Here is a 12,523-nt window from a genome sequence, read left to right on the forward strand (position 1 = left end):
CAGAGTTACTTCTTTAAAGAAACATGTATACCTTGCATTCATTTCACAGCATTTGTGAATAGCAACATAAAAAATTTCAAAGCAGAGAAATTTCTGCCAGCAGCTACAGTTTCGAACCCGCGCACTTTGACACAGTGAACAAAGCATGTTACAGATGTGAAAATAGTATTTCACAAACCTCTCACTCACACTATAGTACAGTAGTTCCCGCTCTGGCATTAAGCGGCTACAGTGAAACGAAGTGAGTGATATCTATGAGCCGGCCGAAGTGGCCGTGCGGTTCTGGGCGTTGCAGTCCGGAACCGCGAGACCGCTACGGTCGCAGGTTCGAATCCTGCCTCGGGCATGGATGTGTGTGATGTCCTTAGGTTAGTTAGGTTTAACTAGTTCTAAGTTCTAGGGGACTAATGACCTAAGCAGTTGAGTCCCATAGTGCTCAGAGCCATTTGAACCATTTGATATCTATGAGCAGGCATGTTTAAAAGTTGTTCTTTCACCATGGCAGTACTGAGTACTATCAGAATTATGGGCCATAATTTTTTGCGCTGAAACCTTTGTTGGAGCTAATATGTTGCAAGTGTGTTTTTGCTGCGTCAAATACGAGGTCAAGTTGATGAATTTATAATTATGAGAAGAAAATGGGACCAAAAAGTAATATAGTCAGACAGTGCATGTGTCTCCGACAGTGACATTTTGTTTGATAGTCATTAGGCCTTGGTCCAAAGCCTTTTTCTTGTGGCTAAGGTTTTCCCTCCGTGGGCTCAGTAGCTGTAAGGTCTAAGATCTTAAGCAGCGTTCTAGGACGTCCCGACCCGTTGCGTGGATACACATAATTAGTTCGGCGCTCTGAAGTTGTTTTTTATGTGAAACGACCTGCGTATTTATACTTTCTGAAGAAGTCCCCAGCATTATGAGGTGCATCGTTAGGCATTGAAATATGTACTGTACTACGGAAAAATGCCCACAAAACAAAAGCCACCATGGAGCAAACAATTACTGAATTAAATAAAGGTGATTTCAAGTGAGATTTGGAAATTATTGACACTCATTTTTTCGCAAAACTCACGAACTTTGTCACAGTACCATAAATGTTTGTAGGCGAAAGTCTCTGTCCAATTTTCTATCTAAATTTCAGGATATTAAAGCTTGCCATCGACTTCCTTATTACATAAATCCCTATGTCTGAATGGCCATCTTCCAGTCAGTAAAACTCACAAAATTCACACGACACAGTGCAGTGTCTTACTTTTCCGTCGTCCAGGTTGCTGCTCATTTCCGAAGCCTAAACGAACTTCATCCGCACCAACTCCCATTCTGCCTCCTTCAGTGCCTGTTGTCCAACTCTGTCCTATCTCCCGACCTTCCCCATTGTGAGTAATCACATGCTTTCCATTCTCTATCGCTAAAGCTCTATATTGGTTGTCCATGGATGCAAGTTTCAGTTCGTGTGGAGGGAAAGGGGGGAGGCGGCAGTCACAGTTTGTTATACCTTTCCCTACTCCACACCAAACTTTTAACATTCCACAGTTGCCTACGATAAGAATAATAATAACACATTATTTTAATGTAATAACAATTTGCTTACTTCAGTCATTAAATCACTTTAGCGTACTATACTAGAAAACTTGAGAGGCAATCGTCCTAAATTTTGAAAACAAAATGTGCCCATAATTTATTTAAGAATTTGGATAAAAAACAGCTCTCATAATTTTGAGAACTACAAAATTTACATTACGTAAAATCACTGAAGGTGTTTCACACAGCACTACGCTTATGAATACAGATTTACTGAACGAGACTATGCGAGAATGGAAACGTTGGGGAACTGCTACTCTCCCACAACTGTAACTCCCTATTCAAGCCGGCCGTTGTGGCCGAGCGGTTCTAGGTGCTTCAGTCTGGAACCGCGCGACCGCTACGGTCGCAGCAGGATCGAATCCTGCCTCGGGCATGGATGTGTGTGATGTCCTTCTGTTAGTTTGGTTTAAGTAGTTCTAAGTTCTAGGGAACTGATGACCTTAGAAGTCAAGTCCCATAGTGCTCAGAGTCATTTGAACCAAGTTCTCCCGTTGTGCCTCGGCTTAGCTTGCTGTGGTTTACCTATCCCACCTGCCGACTTTCGAACGGTGTTGCATTTGTTGTTGGAAGCTTGTACAGTCAGCTTGTGATTCGGCTCCTTTACCTGGCTGAAATGTTCTTCGCAGGAAGTCAGGATTCAAGTCCGTCCATGCGAGGAAGAAACTAAAACACAGTTTTAAATTTTCTAGAGCTACTTAATATCTTAGAGACCGTTTTTCTGCCAATTCATTCTCCGAAACTTGACTCAGAAATTTAAAGTTTGAAATAATTAAATATACAAACTTTTTTTAGGTGATTGAGTTCATGAATCCCAAGACACCTCTGTCCCGTGCTCGCAGGATCTGTGGCTGCATTGGAACTATTAATAATACCCTTGTAAGAAAGATTTGCATTCTCCACCCTGCCATGGAAATCTGCTTGCATAGGTTCTCTCGAGCGTTGGTTTTTCAGAAAAGACAGGAAAATTCATTTGCTCCTTTGTGTGTATTGTACACTGATGAAAGTTACGGATGTTCCAGCGAGGAGAATGGTATGGATTAGTGGGAGGACTGGAATGCAGCCCACTAGGCCTTGGGAGGCCAAATGAGAAGAGCTATCTGGTTTAACGTCTCGAATGCTTACAATGGTGGAGAAAAATTCGCCAACTCTCTGGCCCTCCATGTGGCACGAAATGACACGGTAGCCGGTCGGCACCTTCTCGTCCCACGGATCTGATTGCTGAGGTTCCTTTTGTCTTCTTTTTCCTATGAGTTACCGTTCACTTGTGAATTCACCTCATTTGGCACTCAATGGCTGCTGTTTTATTCACGCCAATAGAAATTTGTGGTTGATAAACATTTTGAGTCGAACGAAAGAATTATGGGAACGCTGCTGGTGTTACTTTGAGAGATACGGTTACCCGCTGCAAAAGTTGGACAGAGCGTGCTGATCCATATTAGTACTACGTAAAAAATATATTTTTGTCTAAAAAAGGTCAATGTAATAACCTCTATAAGAAGGGTAAGAGGTAATTCCCAGGTCAAGAACTTTTCACTTTCTCTTCGCACATGTTCTACGCAGTCAGTTCAAATGGTTCAAATGGCTCTGAACACTATGGGACTTAACATCTATGGTCATCAGTCCCCCAGAACTTAGAACTACTTAATCTTAACTAACCTAAGGACATCACACAACACCAAGTCATCACGAGGCAGAGAAAATCCCCGACCCCGCCGGGAATCGAACCCGGGAACTCGGGCGCGGGAAGCGAGAACGCTACCGCACGACCACGAGCTGCGGACGCAGCCAGTTCGATAAGTAAAATGAAACAAAGCAGCCGACCACAGTCAGCAGCAAAGTGCAATCTTACTACTCACTCATTACTTCTGTCAATGAAATAAGAGTTCTATCAGGTTCCCCTACTAACCGTTTACACAGGATTTGCAGGGCCCAGGGGAGTGCTCTGAGACTGCAATGCAGCGAGCGGATCTAAGTGTTTTAGATGGCGAAATGACGGATAGGGTTGCTTTAGATCACTTTAATGCTCCTTGAACTACGCTGCCAAGAAGATTATAAGCAGTTACAGGGGATTAGCAGGTATGTGCGAGATTGGGTTTGTCAAACCAAAATTGTTTGTGGCGTATATTTTTGAAGGAAACTGGACCCAGAGCGAAGATATGAGCACTGGGCACGTGAACTTCATGCAGACATCGAGGATTCATTGAATTACAACGAATGTAGTTCTTTTTTCACTTTCAAGTTTGAAAATTTTGCGAACAGAATTTAGCTAATTTGCATCGTGTGAAAGAAATAGAATCTAATTTTCCATGATAAAATTTCCGTTTTCTTATCTTTTAATTTTTTTATTATGTTGGATTTTTGATGTACAGAGATTACATTTGGTTGTGAACCTCAAAAACATCCTTCTTATTTAAAAAAAAAGCTATATTTTTTTGTATGGACCATACTACACGACACTTTTATTCACATCTCGAGCTGTAATTCTTACAACTGCTGTCGCTCACATTTTGATCTACATAGTATTGAATAGGCATGCCATTCACATTAAAGCTACTGTGGGTGAGAAACATAAGAGCTACGAGCTGCCTAATATAGACTATGAGTACACATGAAGACTGGAGTTCTCGCGCAGATTGGTCCAAACGCGGCTGAGTACTGTCGACGGAGGAGCAAATTCATTCGGTAACATTTAAATAATGGAAATAGTGTACTTTATGCAATTATGACAATTCAAGTGCAATAGACATGAAGGTCGTAAGTAATCGGTGGTCAACACATTAACACCTTTTACAGTAAGCACATGGAATGAAGGCAAGATCAATACAGTCATCTTTCAAATTTTCTTCTTCTAAACCACTCTCGAAATAGTATTCGGACAGTGTCTGAAATGATCCTGGATTTTCATCAATGTAGCCACATTTGGAAAATGGGTGAATTGTTTGAATCTCTTTGCCAAAAGTTGGTAGTTTATAAACGACTGACCGTGAAAAAATTGTTCTCTCTGCAATAATTTTAATGTGGGTGATAACAATATCGTATCTGTGAAGAACCGTACAAAAATTCTGAATGGACGAGGAAAGAAAACGGACCCTTGTTGTAGAAATCAGGTTCACTTTGCGGAGGTCAGATTCTTGTGAAATCCAACATTCGCTGCAGTTGTCTCATTGAACAGAGCGTCATCTTTATTTGCTGTCAAAGAATCAACCAGAAGAATTCGATCTCTGCAAATTGGCTATAACATCTGTTCCAGGTATAGTTTGAAATCCCTTCTTGTTGTGTTTGGTGACTACCTATCATATGCTTTAACATTGGGCAATTCAAGTCTCTTGCTTGCAGAAAATTTCTAATTTGGTTCCGAGACAAAACATACACGTGTGGAAGAACGGTGTCATCCGTTACAATGGCAGGCATTATCATGAATGAAGGGGTGGTTGCTACTGCTGAATGCACTACACCATAAACCGTCTTTGCTCCCTGGACACCAAGATTGCTCTTAGCACGTAACTCTTTAGCGAACACTGACTAATCTGCATTAATTATCTGCTATGGTGTAACATTATACTCTTCAATGAAACACCTTACCTCCGCCACAAACTCATAAGATTTCTTTTCAAAAGCAGCGGCATCGCCAACGAATGTGGTGCCAATTTTATACGTGGTGGTGGAAGGAACAATTCTATTCTTTCCTCTCTTTAACCTCTGCAGCCATTTCTTGGAAACTTTCAGTGTTAAGTGTTATTATGATCAATTTGTGCTTTGAAATACACCTCCCAAGTTCTTGGTGTTCGGTCGTGTATAATTTCACATCATTATTTATTCTTTCTTGTAACACCTTCCTGTTCCTGTAACGTCGTTTCATCTTTTTTTGCAAAACTGTCTTGTTTTTTATTTTTCCTTTCTATGCCATTACTGTAGTAAATTGCAGTCCAGGTGACATGTCTAGGGCTACTTTGGGAGGGCACCATACCAGAGGACCATTTACTCCAGATTTTATAAGCATCGGCCAAATAACCTTCAACATATTTTTCTGTACTTCTTTGGTGGTGATGGATAATAACGATAAGGCAGCTCCTCGTCACTGTGACGTAATGCTGGACCGCTTTCTAAAGTCGGCTCATTTTATAGCTGTATCGCTGGATCATCCCAAAAATCACTTTCTATATCATCTTCACAGGTCACTTCTTTATCCATCATGAGAGTTCAATACTTTTCAACAACATCATGTTCTTCATCAAGCAGCTGTTTACTAATCTGTTCGAAAACTATGCGATTTGCTCTGATTGGCCTTTCCTCCGAAATACCGGAGGAAACGACAAAGAATGACCACAGCTAAATTCATTGTGTAACAGCCTATGAAAAAACAGCCTACGTGTACAACACCTCGCATTCACCTCTAATACACACCTAGCAGAACGATTCAGCGTCTTCTTCTATGCACTCCATGCTCCCCTCCCTATTCTTCGTCTTCCAACAATCCATATCACGACAAACTGCAGCAAATGTCTGTACATATGTTTTTAAACATAAATAATCCGGTCTCGATCCAAAGTCAACGACGACTAGGGTATCCTACATCGTTAGAAATCTCTTCTTGCTGTGCACCGATTTGGTCAGAAATACACTCCTGGAAATTGAAATAAGAACACCGTGAATTCATTGTCCCAGGAAGGGGAAACTTTATTGACACATTCCTGGGGTCAGATACATCACATGATCACACTGACAGAACCACAGGCACATAGACACAGGCAACAGAGCATGCACAATGTCGGCACTAGTACAGTGTATATCCACCTTTCGCAGCAATGCAGGCTGCTATTCTCCCATGGAGACGATCGTAGAGATGCTGGATGTAGTCCTGTGGAACGGCTTGCCATGCCATTTCCACCTGGCGCCTCAGTTGGACCAGCGTTCGTGCTGGACGTGCAGACCGCGTGAGACGACGCTTCATCCAGTCCCAAACATGCTCAATGGGGGACAGATCCGGAGATCTTGCTGCCAGGGTAGTTGACTTACACCTTCTAGAGCACGTTGGGTGGCACGGGATACATGCGGACGTGCATTGTCCTGTTGGAACAGCAAGTTCCCTTGCCGGTCTAGGAATGGTAGAACGATGGGTTCGATGACGGTTTGGATGTACCGTGCACTATTCAGTGTCCCCTCGACGATCACCAGTGGTGTACGGCCAGTGTAGGAGATCGCTCCCCACACCATGATGCCGGGTGTTGGCCCTGTGTGCCTCGGTCGTATGCAGTCCTGATTGTGGCGCTCACCTGCACGGCGCCAAACACGCATACGACCATCATTGGCACCAAGGCAGAAGCGACTCTCATCACTGAAGACGACACGTCTCCATTCGTCCCTCCATTCACGCCTGTCGCGACACCACTGGAGGCGGGCTGCACGATGTTGGGGCGCGAGCGGAAGACGGCCTAACGGTGTGCGGGACCGTAGCCCAGCTTCATGGAGACGGTTGCGAGTGGTCCTCGCCGATACCCCAGGAGCAACAGTGTCCCTAATTTGCTGGGAAGTGGCGGTGCGGTCCCCTACGGCATTGCGTAGGATCCTACGGTCTTGACGTGCATCCGTGCGTCGCTGCGGTCCGGTCCCAGGTCGACGGGCACGTGCACCTTCCGCCGACCACTGGCGACAACATCGGTGTGCTGTGGAGACCTCACGCCCCACGTGTTGAGCAGTTCGGCGGTACGTCCACCCGGCCTCCCGCATGCCCACTATACGCCCTCGCTCAAAGTCCGTCAACTGCACATACGGTTCACGTCCACGCTGTCGCGGCATGCTACCAGTGTTAAAGACTGCGATGGAGCTCCGTATGCCACGGCAAACTGGCGGACACTGACGGCGGCGGTGCACAAATGCTGCGCAGCTAGCCCCATTCGACGGCCAACACCGCGGTTCCTGGTGTGTCCGCTGTGCCGTGCGTGTGATCATTGCTTGTACAGCCCTCTCGCAGTGTCCGGAGCAAGTATGGTGGGCCTGACACACCGGTGTCAATGTGTTCTTTTTTCCATTTCCAGGAGTGTAATTTTTCACAATTTACTACAAAAAAAGTTCAAATAAAGCTTTTATTCGGTCATACCTCACTTAAAAACAACTCTAGAAGTTTTATTCAAATTTTGGCTTAAGTGGCTCACGCTAGCTGCCGTTTCCCTTCTTCTGATGTCAAAAACACAGAGCTTCAGTTCAGACTGGATTACAGGAGATGTTCTCTGGTTTCCAGCGGCTACCAGGAGCGGTAAAGGCTGCCACTCTTGTTTACAAGATGGAAGTACAGTTCACCATTTGCAGCATTGTCGACAGGACCGATTGCGGACCTCTGGTACAGAGCCTGGTGGAGGGTCTGAATTAGAGGCTCAGACGGTTCTGCGACCTTGTAGGCTGCAGATTCCTCGACTTGCGCCATAGGGAGATGGGGTTTCGGGTTCCGCTAAATAGGTCAGGTGTCCACTACACGCAGGAGGCGGCTACAGGGTTAGTGGGGGGAGGTGTGTTTCGCATACTGGGAGGATTTTTAGGTTAGAGGGCGTCGGGAAAACATAGATAGGGCTTCAGTCTCAAAGGTCGGACACAGAAGAACGTAGATCCAGGAACCATCGGTATAACAGCTACAAATTGTCGTAGCACTGATGCTCTAATCGTTACAGGTGCTGAAATCCGGCCAAAGCCAGAAGAAAGTTCAGTTGAAATTTTTGCAAAAACCTAAAGGTGTTCAGAAAGGTCAGGCTAAATACAGTTGGCGGTGGCGTGTTTGTTGCTCTCAGGAGTAGTTTATCTTGTAGCGAAACTGAAGTAGATAGTTTTGTGAGTTAGTATCGATAGTCATTCTTGGCAACCGCAATAAAATAATAAATCGATCCTTTTACCGACACAGATGATGCAATTGCTGAAATGTTCAAAGAAAACTTGAGTCCAGTTTCAAACACGCACCCTACTCTTTTGTGCCAAACGCATTCTTTGAAATTTATTTCGAGCAATTAGTTCATGAGACTACTCGAATAATAAACGATTTTGGAAACTCACTTGAGCTCTTAGTAACAAATAATCCTGAGCTAATAAGAAACATCAATACGGGTATAGGGATTAGTGAACACAGGGCTGTCGCAGGGAGACTGAACATCCTAACCCACAAGTTCAACAAAAATAATCTAAAAATACATCTATTCAAAAGAAAAGCAGATAAAAATTCACTTCATGCATTCCTGAGAGAAAAATCTCCATTGGATCCACATTAACAATGTAAGTGTAGACCAGATACTATCAATGACAGTGTTGCTAAAGCATAGTTGCTAAACACAAGCCAGCCGCTGTGGCCGACCGGTTCTAGGTGCTTCAGTCCGGAACCACGCTTCTGCTACGGTCACAGGTTCGAATCCTGCCTCGGGCATGGATGTGTCATGTCCTTAGTTTTGTTAGGTTTAAGTAGGTCTAAGTCTAGGGAACTGCTGACCTCAGGTGTTAAGTCCCATAGTGCTTAGAGCCATTTCAATCCTTTGTTAAACACAGCCTTCTGAAATTCCTTCACCTAATAAAACGAAATAAATATTCCAGAATTCTAATCAAACACAGCTGCCAACATAAGTAACTTAGTAGTAGATACACTCGGAGTAATGAACTAACTTAAATCAGTTACTAAAAGCAAGTCTCCTGGTCCAGATAGTATTCCAGTTTGGCTCCTTTCAGAGTATGCTGATGCAGTAGCTCCATACTTAACGATCATATACAACTGCTAGCTCGATGAAAGATCCGTACCCAAGGACTGGAAAGTAGCACAGGTCACACCTATATTCAAGAAAAGCGATAAGAGCAGTTCACTAAATTACAGGCCCTTGACATTAACGTTGATGTGCAGCATGATTCTGGAACATATATTGTATTCGAACATTATGAATTACCTCGCAGAAAACTGCCTATTGACACACAGTCAACACGGATTTAAGAAACGTCATTCTTTAGAAGCACAACCAGCTCTTTACTCGCACGAATTGTTGAGGGCTATTGACTAGGAATTTCAAGTTGATTCCGTATTTCTGGATTACCGGAAGGCTTTTCACACTGTACCACAGAAGCGGCTTTTAAACGCGTGCTTACGGAATGTCGTCTCAGTTATACGACTGGGTTCCTGAATTCCTGTCATAGAGGACATTAAGTAAAACTGAAGCGATTTTTGACTTTCACAAAGGTAGTGTTGCGGACCCTCTGTTGTTCATTATTCATAAAAACGATTTAGTATACAGTCACTGCAGCCGTACCAGGTCGTTTGGAAACTCGTCAGAAGATCCAAACCAATTGCGAAAAGATTTAGAAAAGATATGTATATGGTTCCAAAATTAGCTAATGACCCTAAATAATGAAAAGTGGGAACTCATCCACATGACTGCTAAAAGAATCCGTTAAACTTCAGTTACACGATAAATCAATCAAATCCGAAGGTCATAAATCCAACTAAAGTCCTAGGAAATACAATTACGAACAACTTAAATCACAGAACATTTTGTGAGTAGACGAACCAAAGACTGCGTTCTATTGGCAGAATACCCAGAAGATGTAACAGATTACAAAAAGAGACTGCCTAGACTACGCTTGTCCGTCCTCTTCTAGAGTACTGCTGCGTGGTATCGGATCCTTACCACATAGGTTTAGGAGAACATCGAGAAAGTTCGAAAAAGACCAACACGTTTTAAATTATTAAGAAATAGGGGAGAGAGTGCCATGGAGATCATACACGATTTGGGGCGGACACCATTAAAACCATGGGTTTTTCTTTGCGGCGGGATCTTCTCACGAAATTTCGATCACCAACGCGCTCCTCCGAGTGTGAATATATTTTGTTGACGCCGACCTACATAGGAAGAAACGATCATTATAATAAAATAAGGGAAATCAGCGCTAGCACGGAAATATTTAAGTGTTCGTTTCTTCCACCCGCTGTTGCAGAGTGGAATAACAGAGAATTATTGTGTAGATAGTTCGCTGAACTATCTGCCTGGCACTTAAGTGTGATTTGCTGAGTAGCCATGTAGATGTAGATACTGTCCAATTAACCATTTGAGTCCCAACAATATGAAAAGACAATTTTAATTTTTTTCACTAAATGAACATTTATTGTCATCGTGAAGGAACGAATACACCAAGAAATCATAAAAGTAAACAAACGATTGTTCTATAGAGGGTGTTTTATTTTGGAATCACTGGAACATAGAGTTAGCATTTCGTGTGCAAAAAAGCTCAGAAAAATTCACAGATTACGGAATCTGGTCCGACTTCTTCAGAGAAATCATGCACAGCTGCTAATTTGTACGATGTAAACCGTCTTATTTGTGAGCTTACTAGTGCAAGTTCATCTTCACTGTCGTCATCAGCCGCATAAACTGTGTTTTCAATGAGTAGTTCATGTCCTGGCAAATTTATTGAATTTCGTGATGTACTTGCCTTGTGAAGAACATTCACAGAAACATTCTCAAGGTCACTTTATGCCTCTGATGTCCCCAAGCCCCAATCACTCAGACAGATGGACTTTTATGTCGTGGGTAACGTCTGTAGACTTCCACGAACACGTAATGCCTAAAGCATATTATAGTCGTAAGTGATAAGCAAAAGATCGGCCTGTAATTTTTTAAAAAAGTTACATCCACTTAAGGAACTAAGTATGAAAGTAAATACAGCTCAGTGGTATCCTGTTGAAACTACTCATAAAAGTTGTAGTACCTACAAACTCAAATTACGTTACAATAACTTTACGTATACTCACTTTCGCTGTCAGTTGCCTCCGCAGTATGATCACTAATGCAAAAACCACACGTCAAGCAAACCCGCTTCCTTGGCCGAGGTCACTATGGCATAGTTGTGGAGTAGCACTCAACCCGGGGATAGGCCGGCTCTAATCCTGCTGACGGCAAAAATGTTCGCTGCAAGTACTTGGCCGGCAATGGAGGAAAAGGTGGGTAAAATTCCTGATCACAAGACTTTGCACCAAGGTCCTGCTTTAAACACCGAACCTCCCTGCCATGTAGCAGGAAGTGAGATGATACTGTTGATTATGATCCGTCAGTCAGATGGGACATTAAGCTTGGATGCCCCCTAGGTGCTATTCACAAGGAAAAGGCATACACACACACACACACACACACACACACACACACACACAGACGCACACAGTTCATACATATAGTATTACAAGTATTGTAATGGAGTATGGTGAAAATAAATAAACAAAAAAATAAAAACATCAAGGATATTACGTAATAAAAATTACAGGACACAAACTTTCACATATGAAGCAATCAGCGCCGCTTGTTACTTTGAACGCTGTAAGAGACTGCTGTGCTGCGCGACATTCATAAAGTACCACAGTGTACTATTTGGAGTCTCTCTGTTTACAATAGCGTAGGTGATTTCACATGAAAGGCACTGGTAAAAGAAGAAAAACATAATCTTTGCATCGAATTGGCAGATACCGCATTGTTTCTTCTCGAAATAACTTTGTCAGTGCTTCACGAGAGCTTTGAAATGCACAGCTGCAGGCGTCTCTCCCCATCTTGAAAACTCACGTATGAGTGAACTTCTCCGATGCCTTCAGCAAAATAGATATAGACTTGCTTTTTGTTCGGTGTACCGTGCAGTAGTAAGGTAGATATAGCGAGTTTTCCATACGCTAAAAGGAACATGTAAATAGGCACTTATATTCAGGAATACAAACGTCTCAAAAATGAGATCGATAGGAAGTGCAAAATGACTAAGCAGGGATGGTTAGAGGACAAATGTAAGAATGTAGAGGCATATATCACTAGGGGTACGATAGATTCTGCCTACAGGAAAATTAAAGAGACCTTTGGAGAAAAGAGAACCACTTGCATGAATATCAAGAGCTAAGATGGAAACCCAGTTCTAAGTAAAGAAGGGAAAGCCGAAAGGTGGAAGGAGTGTATAG

The sequence above is a fragment of the Schistocerca serialis genome, chromosome 8 (genome assembly GCF_023864345.2).
Source record: "Schistocerca serialis cubense isolate TAMUIC-IGC-003099 chromosome 8, iqSchSeri2.2, whole genome shotgun sequence".
Lineage (NCBI taxonomy): Eukaryota > Metazoa > Arthropoda > Insecta > Orthoptera > Acrididae > Schistocerca > Schistocerca serialis.